At 43.9% G+C, this 13223-nt stretch overlaps 1 protein-coding gene across 9 annotated transcripts in view; it reads left to right on the top strand.

Annotated features, from left to right (window-relative positions):
- The first annotated feature begins 1157 nt into the window (after nt 1-1157).
- The window catches only part of PLCH1 (phospholipase C eta 1), a 199378-nt gene continuing 187312 nt past the window's right edge, over nt 1158-13223 (top strand). For 8 of the 9 annotated variants that reach the window (XM_061637110.1, XM_061637109.1, XM_061637108.1 and 5 more), the window contains exon 1: nt 2953-3236. The gene's annotated coding sequence lies outside the window, so the exon portion shown is untranslated. Of the gene's footprint in view, nt 1244-2952; nt 3237-13223 lie in introns of those variants that run through there. The other variant, XM_061637103.1, reaches the window with a different exon arrangement.

Genomic DNA, 13223 nt, shown 5'->3' with positions numbered 1-13223 from the left:
CAGTTGAGAGATAGGCAGGCCGCCACTATCTGTATTTTCCGAACACAAAATACATTTCTGAATACATTTTTGTTTCGACAAGCTTTTCCAATTGGATGAAAAAGTACCTGTTTTAGGAGTTTAATTTGTATTGTTTTTACATTTTACATACATTTAAAGCATGGGGGGGGAGCCATGACTGCTTTAAGTATGTTGTGACCGTGCAATTGAAACAACCACAATTTGCTTTCCTGTTTCTTCCCTGTACTCACTTCTCTCCCTTTCCTCTGTTGTTTCTCCCTGTGTTGGATTTGATTGTAAGCTCTTCAGGGCAGAACACTATCATCTTGCTGTATGCTGCAAAGCAGCATGGATGCTGATGGTGCTATATAGATAATGAATATTTTAATATATGTTATTTATTATATTTTTCCAATAAACAACCAAGAAGAACAACAACCCAAGATAAACCAGGAGTGAAGTGTTTTTTTATTCATTTAACAAAATTTATAGACCCAATCAAAATGAAAAGAAAAAAACCCTTTACATGCAGTCTATAACAACTGCAAATCACAACAATTTTTTCAAAAGATCAAATAGTATTTAGGTTGCAGAAAAATCTTCAAGGTGTATAATTTGTACATAAACCAACATCACAGTAATGTTTTACATTTCCAGCTCTTTCTCCTCACAAGGAAATGATCCATGTGGCTGTTCCAGGAACTTTAACTCAGGCTCAGTCAGGTGGTCCACACCATGTCTGTGAAAACACAATCAACATTCATACACCATCTAGCATAGTACATTACAGTTGCTACAACAGGCAATAAGATAAAATAAAGTGGCCCATCAAGCTCCACGGCAATTTTCAAGTGGTCCACGGAGAGAGAAAAATTGGGGACCACTGCCATAAAGCTTAGCTGTGTATGTCTGAGACAACTCTCATGTCTCTAATATGCATCATGTCAGAGTCTTATCCTTCTGATCTGTTCTCCGCATTCACAATCTCCCAGAACTATGCTGTGCTGCACCTACTCCTGCTAGGACACCATTTGGAAGGAAGGAGTTACTGTTGCTGCAGCAGTAGTAGTCGGAGGGGACTTTCTTTACCATATTGCCTTAATTCATGTGCTGCTGTTTTCAGGAAGGGCAGGGAGGAGCAGGAAGCTCTGGGAAAACAAGGAAAGACCACACAAGAGGTTTGGGATCACAGTGACTGGGAGACAGAGGAGAGGAATCTTGGAGGTCTGGATATGAAGCTTGGGTGAGTCAATAGCAGTTGTCCATTCTAATCACAAAGGCTCACTATGGGTGGGGATGGAGCAGCATCAAAATGTACTATAAACTCAGACAGACCAGATCGATACAGCCTCATTCCTTGCCACCTACACAACCATCAAATTAAATGAAACTGCTTGGATCTGCATGGTGCAAACTCAGCTTAAGTTTTGTCCCAATATCCACTGATTTTGTGATGCATTTCAGCATTTAGCTTTCTTTTTTTTCATCCTGAAGCAAGTGTCACATCATGCACAAAGATCAACGTGTTGATGCAATGTACATTTAAAGCACATGGTGGGCCCCAAGGAATTCTGGGAGCTGTAGTTTAAGGTTGCTGAGAACTGTTGTTTTGTGAAAAATTAAACCAGAACTATCACTAGAAGCTAAAATGATGAAACTGAGCTTATCATACTTTGGACACATCATGAGAAGGCATGATGCACTAGAAAAGACAGTAATGCTGGGAAAAACAGAAGGGAGTAGAAAACGAGGAAGGCCAAACAAGAGATGGATTGATTCCATAAAGGAAGCCACAGACCTGAACTTACAAGATCTGAACAGGGTGGTTCATGACAGATGCTGTTGGAGATTACTGATTCATATGGTCACCATAAGTTGTAATCGAGTTGAAGGCACATAACAACAACAAATGTGCTTTAAATATATTGTGTGGATGTGACCCATGGTTTAAGAAGGCTATCAACAAACTAGCGTGTGTGTGAGTGAGAGACAAAGATGGTAATGAGTCCAGGACAGGTCCTATGAGGAAAGGTTCAATGAGCTGAGTTTGTTTAGTGTGCAGAAGAGTCTGTTAAAAGCCTGATGTTACAGCCATCTTCAAATATCAAAAGGGTTGCCACAGAGGTGCTGGGACATAATTTGGTTGTGCCCAACTAAATTCTACTCAGGGTAGACCCACTGGAATTAATGGGCCTAAATTAGTCATGGCCATTAATTTCAATGGGTCTGCTCTTAGTAAAAATAACATTGGATACAATTCTTTATTTTCTGGTACTCCAAAGGGTAGGAGGACCCAAATCAATGGATTCAAACTGATTTGAAAAGGGATTTTGATTAAACATTAGGAAGTCCTTTCTGACATTACAAGCAGTTCCAACAGTGGAATAGTGTTCCTCAGAGGGTAACAGCCTCTCTGCCCTTAGAATTTTGAAGCAGAGCTGGATAGCCACCTGCCAGGTGTGCTGTGGTGGTGGGTTTCCTGAATCGATAGGGCAGTGGACTAGATGGCCTTTGAGATCCCTTCCAGTGATTCATTCCTGGATAAATGAAGTAGAAGTGAAGTAATTTTTTCTGGGCACATGCAGAATGCATTTCCCTACTCATTGGGTAACGCCACCCTGGCTTTATATCAAGAGCCAGGGCTTCTTGATGTAAGAGAAGAGACCTTTCTGTCAGATTTGAGCTCTGCCACCTGGTAACTGAAATGTAAAGGAAATGAATTAACTTCTGGCATGAATTAACTTGGGGAAGGTAGCTCTGTGGTAGAGCATCTGTTTTGCATGGTGAAGGTACCTGGTTTAATGCCAGGCATCTCCAGATAAGGCTGGGAGAGAACTCTGTCTGAAATCCTGGAGCTGCTGCCAGTCAGTGTAGACAGTGCTGAGCTACATGGACCAATGGTCTGACTTAGTGTAAGTTAGTATAACAGTATTACGGTAATATTCCTGCGCGAGTCAGTCTCCTGCAGCCGGCTCTGGGAATCCCCATCCGGCTCAATCCACTCCAGGTTTCTCAGCCTGCCGCCGCTCCGTCGGGGGTGACTTGTTGTATGTTTGAATGAGAAAGCAGGTTGTGGCGGCAGCCGAAGCGGAGCCGGTGTCGGCGCGAATCTTCTGAAAGTCCTGCAACGCTCGCAGGGACAACAAGACTCTCAAACCAGTTCTGATTCCGGGTACCAGGAGGAGGAGAAGAAGAAAAAAAAATCAAAAGGCCCGAAAGAAACTGGGAGTCGGGGGGTGAGTTCGAATTCTGACTGAGAGTGGGTGGCTTTGCCAAGGGGAAAGGAGCTGTTGGAGCCATCAGGCAACCGGGAGGGTGCTTGTGAGGCTAGCCTTGTGGCTACTTGGTCTAGAAGGGAGGATGCAACCTTTGGCTGGGGGCGACCTTGATACGGGCTGCGGTTTCTTTGAAGCCTCCTGGACAGGAGTGGATGACTAAACAATCTATGGGGTATTCTGACGCAGTCCTGGTGCTGTAAACGCACACACACTCGCTCTCTCTTCACTGTGTACTCCCCATTTGGGAGGGAGAATTTTGTGGGTGAATTTTGTCCCATATTTTGAAATGCCCGGGTCAGAGCGCATTGGCTTAGGCTGGCAGTAAGCCCTGCTGGAACTGGACTGGAATTATCCACCCCAAAGAATCCTGGGGACTATAGTTTACCCCCAGCTTTTCCCAACCTTTGGGCCCCCAGATGTTGTTGGACTACAGCTTCCATCAGCCCCAACCAGCATAGCCAATGGTCAGGAATGATGGGAACTGTAGTGCAGCAACATCTGGGGACCCAAAGGTTAGGAAAGGCTGCCTCAGAGAGTGCCAATTCCCAGCACCCTTAACAAACTGCAGTTCCCAGGATTCTGGGAGTGGATGGGGAGAATGTTCCTTACATGTATCACAGCTGCGTTTGGAAAGTTGCAATAGCATTCCCCAAAAAGTAATAACCGTTCCTTGCATCCCCCAGCCGCCAGGCTGACTCTCCAACTCGTGTGTGCATGTTTACTCGGAAGTAAGCCCCACCGAGTCTTCTGGAGCTTACACACAAGACGAAAGCGTGCATAGGGTTCAAGGCTTAAAAGGGGTTGAAATCCGTGGAAGCTGCGTCGTCCTGCTGATGGATAACTGATTGGGAGAGGGCGCGGAAACGGGTGTTAGGAGAGTTTTAAGAGCCCCATCTTCTGATGTTGCAACCTACCTCTTGTAAAAGTCGGCTGGGAGCCAAAAGGGAGGAGGGATCTTTATTGTCTTCCATCTGGTTTCCCAGATCGTCCCTGGTTTCTGCCAGAAAAAGGTCACCGTGTGGCCTCTCCCTCCCTCCCTCCCGGCGTGATCAATAGACACGATGAGCTTCTCCCATGAAAGAGTCTCCTCATCAGGAACCCATCCTGTTCGGCAAATCGATTCTCCTCTCCCTCCCTTTGCGACTGGGGGATGGAGAGCTCCCTTTATTGGATGTATTGGAGTGACACAGCGAGTAAAGGAAAGGGTGATAAGCAGGGTCAGAGGACAAGCACCCAGCCGAACAGCGAATGTTTCAACCTATTATAAACTCGTTTCTTCTTGATCATTGCACATTCGTGTGTACCACAAGTGCTCACTGGTCTTGTGATAAGTCGCCTGGGTTTTACGGGTTTTTATCCGCTTGGTTTAGGATTCTATGAGTAAAATTTGGACCAGTGCGCTTTCAGTTTGCCCCTAGATTCAAAGCCCTCCTCCGTCACAGCAAAATAAAGTGATTGGAAAAGTCAACAGTTCGCAGCTTCAGTTCTTAATTTGTAAAATGCAAGAGGGGGGAGGGAGTAACCTGCGCTGTGTAGGGCAAGCCTAATAAATATTGTGAAGCACTTTGAAAATTTAAACAAATGTCATATAAGTAACAAACAATGAGATTCTAAGCTGTAGTTAAGTCCCATCTGATGTTAAGGGGATTTACTTCCAAGTAAGTGATTATAAGCTGATAGATCTACTGCTCTGAACACTTGAAAGTGCTGTGTAAATTCTAAGCTATTGTTGGTGATAGTTGCAAATATATTAATTAATTTATTTTATTTAAGGCTGATGGTGTGTCCTTAAAAGGCAGTTTAGAAGCAAACATAAAAGTTCACTTCTGGAGTAGCCCCACTGGTTTTGATAGTAGTCATGTAGTCAGGTGCACATGTGTAAGTCCCATTGATTTCAGTAGGACTTGGGATTGTCTAGGACGTCTTTGCACATAGCCATTTCCCTTGACAGATATTGCTTCCATGAAGGAGAAAAAAGATGCTTGCATATTCATAACTTGCATTGTGGCTTTTCAAGTGTATGTGTGCCAATATAGGCAAGCATCCATTTATCACATGTGGTGCGTGTTTGCTTTTTCTGTGTTGTTGTTGTTGTTGTTATGTGCCTTCAAGTTGATTATGACTTATGGCAACCCTATGAATCGGTGACCTCCAAGAGCATCTGTCATGAACCACCCTGCTCGGATCTTGTAAGTTCAGGTCTGTGGCTTCCTTTATGGAATCAATCCATCTCTTGTTTGGCCTTCCTCTTTTTCTACTTCCTTTTGTATAGGAAGCTGGTTATGAGCAAAGTAACTCTTCATGGTACAGGATTGCAGGATGAATTTGGTTTCTTTTTCATCCCTCCCCTTTAAAGCCCTTAACTACTTATTTATTTTTTAAAGTTTCAGCAATGCTTTTGCATGGCTATATGTCAAGGGTGAGGAACCTTTGACACTCCGGATGTTGCTGAACTTCAGTTCCCATCAGCCCAAGCAAGCATAGCCAATGGTCAGGAATGATGGGAGTTGTAGTTCAGCAATATCTGGAGGATCAAAGGTCCTTACACCTGATATATGTGCTTGCTTTTGAAGCTAACAGTGCAGTCCTATGCATGTCTACTCAGAAGTAAGTTCCATTGAGTTCAGTGGGGCTTATGGGTGTAGGATTGCAACCTTAGTCTCACTGAATATAAACATGCATAATAGGCTGCAGGAGCAACTGACTTTTCTTTTTTAAAGGAATGCCTGAGAAAGTTTTTTTAAAAAAATAAGTCTATCTTATCACCAACAGTGATAGTATTTGTCTAAAAGGGGCTGTTTGAATGAGGCCAAACGCTCTTGGCGTTTCTCTTTTGATACTGGATGAAGTTATGTGTAAACAAAGCCAGCGGCCACAGGTTTGATTGATCTCCTAAGTAAAGTAGAGTGTGTGCTCGTCTTCCTAAAAACAGCTGAAAGGTTATAGAGAAGTATAGGTGCAATTTCCAAATTCCTCTCTTGTGCAATATACACTTTATGCATTAAACAGATTGATGTTTAGGAAAGTCAGAGCAAAAGGTTAACCTTTTGAAGAGCGGTTGATTACTTTTCCTGTTGGCCTCCTGTTCACTGTTCTACCCCTTTAAGGCATTGGTGAGCTGTCACTGCTGAGACCCAAGACAGCCCTTAAAAGCTCAGGCAACCAGTTGGAAAGCACTATTTCCTTGTCTTTCAAAACAGTCTTGGTCCCCGCTAGCAGTGCCTGTTTACCAACAGGATTACATCTGGTGCATGTCAATATGCTTAGGTCTCTGGGCCTTTGCGATTCTTTGGGCTTAGATCAGCTTTGCCTTTGTTCTCCCAGCTTCTTTCAAGCAGCCAGCTACTGCAGTTATTTTTAAAGTGCTGTATTGTCCATCGAGCAGGAGAACTTTTGTTGGTGAGGTCCACCCCCAACACAATGTTTTTCTTGCACTGGTGTGCACAAATGGGCATCACAGTGTTCCTCCAATGCTTTTGGTGAGCATTTCAGGGATGGTGTTTGTTGGTAGCTGATATCCTGGCTCTGTGAAAAGGGGCAAAACCAACCCCTTTGGATTGTATAAGCAACTGTGACTAGTCAGGATAGCATAACGTTCTTTGCCTGAAAACATAACATCCAATTAAATCATTAAGAATGTAAGAATATATGGTTGGATCAGGCCAATGGCCCATCTAGTCTAGCATCCTGTTCTTAAAGTGGCCGACCAATTGCTCACGGGAAACCCACAAGCAGGATCTGAGTGCAAAAGCACTCTCCCCTCCTGCAATTTCCAGCAACTGGTATTTGGAAGCATACTGCCTCCGCCTATGGAGACAGAGCATAGCCATCACGGCCAGAAGCCATTGATAGCCTTTTTCTCCACGAATTATCGAATCATCATTTTCTTTCTGCTACATTTTATTCCACCAGCTACTTCAGATTATCTTGTGGAGTAAGATCAAACAGCATTTACTTCACAGTCTAGCTTGAGTGAGAAATCCAAAAGATTTTTTTTTAATTGAGATGGATTTTGTGCCTAGTTATTGGTTTGTATCCTGTGACAGTTCCCTGATTCTGAACAAAAATGGTCTCTACTGGTTGCTGGAAGGACATTGCAAAGAGCAGGGAGTTGAGTAATTAGGTAGGAAAGTGTGAGAGTGGGTGCTAAAGCAAAGGAGGAAGAGCTGAGTGCTGTCTAGATTCAAAACTTAAAACATTGAACGCGCAGAGAACATTGGGTCCAGTTGTCGTGAGCAGGAGACGGAGGGAAGAGTTTGTGCTTCCTGTCTATCTCTGAAGTTTGCCCAGGCCTAGCAGCAGCAGTCAGTCAGCCGCAGCTTCATCCTCGCCAGCTCCCTTGACACGCCGCTGGCAGGTCCCAGGACTCAAGCTGCGGGAGCTGGCACCGCCGAAAAGACCATGGAGCTGTTAGGAATTATTTTAATGCTTCGATTAATAAACGGTGCTCTCTTCCCTGTCAGACTGCTGTCTGTACAGCTTAGAGACCCCTCTTGATCAAGCAGTATTGTGTGTCTACTTTCTGTTTATGTTTGGTATCTGGCTGAACCACTGAGACAGGTAAATTACATTGCCAAGCTTGCACTCCCATCCAGGGCGGAGGGGTGCGTTAGCTCGCCCCTTCAGAGGGAAGGGGGGCACTTAGATTTGGACCCAACAGAGCCACCACCGCCTTCAGCTGGAACAGGATGCACGGCAGCAACCAGAGCGGCTGGAGCACTAGCAAGAATGGCATCTACGAGCAGGACTCACCCCTGCGGTGGGAGGCTGGCGTGCTGGTGGGGCTTGACGCCATCAACGTCTGCAACCCCCTCACCAACTTAGCGTCCCAGCCGCTGTCATGGCTCGCCCTCATCCAACAGGGCGGCGACGGCACCTTCTCCAAGAAGATCAACACGGTCGCCAAGCGGGGTGCTGCCACCGTCATTTGCAACTGCGGCGGTGGGATGGGGAACGACATCCAGGCCATGACCCACCCTGCTTCTGCGGGACCGGCTGGTGCTGGGGAAAGCTTACTCGTATTTTGCCATCAGAGAAGCTGATTAGAAGTTCAATTGAAGGTGTCGGACTTGCAAGTATAGAAGGAAAAGAGAGAGAACCAACCCACAGCTTTGTTGGGGGTAGCCTGATATGTGTCTGCCTCTCCAGGCACCTGCACCACCCTGTAATTTCATTGGAAGTTTTGTAATAGCTGTTTTTTAATAATGTTATTATTTAATTTTGTAAATTGTATTGTTTTATGGATGTATTCCTGTATTTGTGTTTTTCTTGTAAGCCGCCTTGAGGGCCTTTTGGCCATAAGGTGGGGTACAAATAAATAAAAAAATAAAAATAATCATCTGAATTGTGATATATTTTTAAGAAAGCTCCTGCTAGTTGTTACATTTATATCCCATGGCCAGTATCCACCAAAATAGATCTGCTAGTGCAAGGATTTCCACTTGCACAATGGAACTTCCCCTTCCTTTTCCTGCGGGCCCCCTGTGCCCTCCCCGAATCTACTCCAGAGGATTAGGGGAATCTCCAGAACAGATTTACAGGGGCATGGGGTGAGGGGGAGTTCCTTTGTGTGTCCTAAAGTCTTTGCATTAATGCAGCCTTTCTCAACCTTTGGGTGCCCAGATGCTGTTGGACTACAGCTCCCATCAGCACCAGCCAGCATGGCCAATGGTCAGGAATGATGGGACTTGTAGTCCAGCAACATCTGGGGAAGGGTCATGCTAGTGGATCTATTTAGTTGGATACAGCCCCACCTTTCCGCTAAGGAATATAAGCTGGCATACATGGTTCTTCCACTCCCCATTTTATTCTCACAATAATCCTGTGAGGTGGGTTAGGCAGAGAGACTATCACTGGTCCAAGATCACCCAGTGAGCTTCATGGCTCTCTGGTCCTAGTATAGCCACTAAACCACATTGTCCCACATTATTTGCACCACTGAAATAATGTCTAATGTGCAACAACACCGTCAACAGCTTTTGTTGTGATTAAAAAGGAGTATAAATATTAAACTAAGCTAATGTATAGACAGATTGTTTATGTAAATCCTAGTCTTAAAGGTCTCCAGCCTTTTGAAAGGTGTATGGTAACATTGTGAACAATTAATATTTTTGTCAGAAAGAGCTCCGTATCAGTAACCATGTGTTTGAAACAGACAAGCCACTTCCAATTTTTACAAGGTACAATTGGTTATAGTCATAAAATAGTGAAATTCTACAAGATTTCACTTTTCTAGGACTATCTGGAATTGTGTTTTTCATTTTAGCTCCATTCACATCTTTCTCAATAATGGTATTCAAGGAAATTTAGATTCTAGAGGAAAAGAAACATAAACACTGTGAAAGCACTAAGGAGATTCTGATATGAAGGATGTTGATAAAGGGATAGAAGTATATTTGTCTTTTTGTTGTTGATGTGTTCATTACTACAGTATGTAAAACAATTCAGGCTTCTTCTAAGCTGGTTCAAAGTTAGAATATCTCAGTTGGGGCTCCCATTTCTCCCCTTGCTGGTGTTCCCTATGCAAGATTTTACTTTGTCATGTGAGCAGGAAAATGTGTGAATTGCAGAAATATGCTTGGGATCTTGTTAGTGCTATCCTGGCAACTGATCTGGAGCCTGAAATTTGAGGTAGTGCAGGAACACCATTCTGATTTTAAAGAGCAATAATTGTTCAGAGTTTTCCAGGTTCAGATTCCCATGCCTTTGTGCAGCAAAACTCTTGCTGGCTTCACATAGGATATATTGCAGAAGAACATGGCGATTAACCAGCTGGATGTAAATGATGCATTGCGAGCATGATGCTGTTGCTTGAAGAACATCCCCAGTTTTTCTTCTACTTGACTTATTTTTTGTGGACTGCTGGCATCAGCTGGTGGTTCTGGATCTAACTGTGCAAGATTCATTACCTTAACAATGCCGACTCAACTTGTGAGGTTGCCTAGGAAATAGAGTAAATGCTTCTTTCCTTTCACCCTGTGAGGCCTATGTTCCAGGATGATTGTAGCTCACAAGCATCAACACAGAAAGTGTGTGTGTGTGAGGCATACTTTCTCCTAAGGATAGAAAGTCTTTCAAGCATGTAATGGGTCTCTGCAAAAAGGTAGAGGATCCAAACAATTTGATCAATGTTGGCCTTCAGTGTCCCGGGTAGGAGTCTCATCCTAGCTACATTTATACAGTTATTAGCTTTGTGGAGTCCTAATCAGCAGGCTCTAGTTTCTTTCCCATCTGGTGCATCCTTTGTTGCCGCAGTCTGAACATCTTGTATTTTTTTGATGTATTTATTTTTGCAACTATAAGAAATGGGCAGCCACCAATCCTTGTTATTTGTTAAATTTCTATACAGTACCACCATTCCTCCCAAAGGCAGCTTAGGGTTGCAAAAAAAAAAAGAAAAAGATAAAGCACTGAAGACATCTTAAAAACAAAATATCTTTGAAAACATCTTTAAAACAATTACAAAACAGATCCAGATGGTGATAAGGTATCTACTTAAAAGGCTTGATAGAAGCGGTTGAAGGCAAAGTCCTATAATAGTAAATCAGACCACTGGTGCCTCTAGCTGAGTGTGTCTATGTTGACAGGCAGTGGCTCTCCAGAGTTTCAGACTGATATACCTGGAGATGCTGGGAACTGAACCTGGGACTTTCTGCATGCAAAGTAGATGCTCTGCCACTGAGCGATGGTCCTTCCCTACTGTAGTTCTTCCCTCATGGGATTGCCATCACATGCGGGGCCTTGCTTGCAGGCCCCGTCCCTTTTGTTGCATCCCTGTCAGTGCATTGTAGGGGGTGGTCTGATGTGGGGAGTGTGCTCCACACATTCCAAAATACATATTTGTCCAATATCCTTTTACAAAATGTAAATGTACTGCCTTCTAGTTGATTCCGACTTATGGCGACCCTATGAATAGGGTTTTCATGAGGCTGAGAAGCAGTGAATGGCCCAAGGTCACCCCGTGAGCTTCATGGCTATGTGGGGATTTGAACCCTGGTCTCCCAAGTTGTAGTCCAACACTTTAACCACTATACCACACTGACTCTCATCCTTTTACTAGGCCGACCAAAAATGTCACACAATAGCGCCCATGCCTTCAAGTTCCTTGGAACTCCAACTTCAAACCTTCCTCCCCAGTGCATGGAGCATGGCAGGGTTGCCTGATGGGGATGTGACGGGGTGTGTGGCCTTGCTTCAGGGTTGTTGTGAAGATAAAATGGGAAGGAGGAGAACCATGCAAGCCACCTTGAGCTCCTAGGAGGAAAGGTGGGATATAAATGTAATAAATATCTGCTGTAAAGAAAATGTCTTCCAAGGTTATGATAGCCACTGAATTAGGCCTGAATGTGGCAGCAGTATGACAGCTGGGAGAAACGTATCGTGATTATATTTTAGATGTTTATTAAATATCCTGCCTTTCTTCCAAAGAGTGTTTATGGCTCTTCTCTTCCCCACTCCCATTTTATCCTCACAACAGCTCAGTGAAATAGGTCGAGAAACAGTGGCTCAGTGAGTTTCACAGCTGAGCAAGGATTTGAACCTTGAATTTGCCAGTCTAACACGCTAGACACTACCCTACCCTGGCTCTTAGGAAATGAAGAGTAAGACAAGATATTTTATCGTCATATAACAGCTCAGCAAAACATTTAAAAACTGACTGAGGTCAGTTTGTACTGTGCAAATGAAATTGGTACGTTTTATTGTTTCCATTTTGCAGGGCAGCAAACAAAAGATTAGCACACTTTCACAAGTGAGAACTGCTATTGACCTCATTCGCACATAACGCTAAGCCAAAATTATGGCTTACTGTGAAAGAGTTTTGATTACAGCTTATGGTTTGTTTGGATAGAGCTAAACCATGAACTTGTGTTTGGACAACATGCAAAGCTAAGCCACAGCACAACAGCAGAATGACCAGAGGAAGAACAAAGTGACCAGGCTCTCATCTCTGGGAGCACACATGTTCACACTAAGCTGTGGCATTGTTTAGTATTATATGTGAACCAGCCCATTGTCTAGGTGATGCAACTTTTGGATATTGTTAATGTGGAATAAAAAGTAGAAAGAGATCTGTATCTATAGTGACTATAGCCAGTATCAGAGCTGGTATTAGCACAGTGGGGAGGAGAGCCTGGCTGGGAGTCCAGAGTCTGTGAGTTCAAATCCCTGCTCATGTCTCCTGGGTGTAAAGAGCCAGTTAAAGATCACCCCCAGTGAGTGGCTCAGGGGTTATGTGCCCTGCCACCTGTGCAGCCGTGGGTAAGCTGCATTGTCCCAAGGAGCCCAGTTGCCCCCCAGCTGGCAGTTGCGGACAAGGCAGGGGCTGGCTTGTGCAGCTGTGGCAAGCTGAGCAGGCCCTAGCCAGCTGGGGAGGACTAGCCTCAGAGGAAGGCAATGGTACACCCTCTCTGAGTACTGCTTACTATGAAAACCCTATTCATAGGGTAGCCATAAGTCGGAATCGACTTGAAGGCAGTCCATTTTTTTCATAGCCAGTATAGATTCTTTAATTCACTTTTTAGATACAGGAAATGCAAAAACTGAACTTTTGAAAACAGCTTTCTATATGATCTTAAACACCTTGTGGTAACATTTCCCTGTAATTTATTTTTAGTAAGAGAGAATTCTGTATAGATTGAAACGTAAATCTAGGTTGCTTTGAGTGTCAATTAAGATTGATGACCTTTTCACATGTCATTGAGCAATTACTGGTACTGCAGAGCATACCATCAATACAGCAAGTGCAGAAGCGATTGAAAGCTTCACTTCATTAGTGGATTTTAGCTTAAGCCCTGGGTCACATATTGAGTGCATAGCTCGGCCATGTGACCTTTCTATGGAAAATATTTACTCTTCATTGACTGGCTGTTAAAAACATTACTGCTGTTTTAGTGGCCCATCAAACCCAGTGCTGTCTCTTCAGACTGGCAGAGATCCTCCAGATCT

The sequence above is a fragment of the Rhineura floridana genome, chromosome 7 (genome assembly GCF_030035675.1).
Source record: "Rhineura floridana isolate rRhiFlo1 chromosome 7, rRhiFlo1.hap2, whole genome shotgun sequence".
Classification (NCBI taxonomy): Eukaryota; Metazoa; Chordata; class Lepidosauria; order Squamata; family Rhineuridae; genus Rhineura; species Rhineura floridana.
Note: the sequence above shows the minus strand (reverse complement) of the source record. Positions and strands in the feature narration are given on the sequence as shown.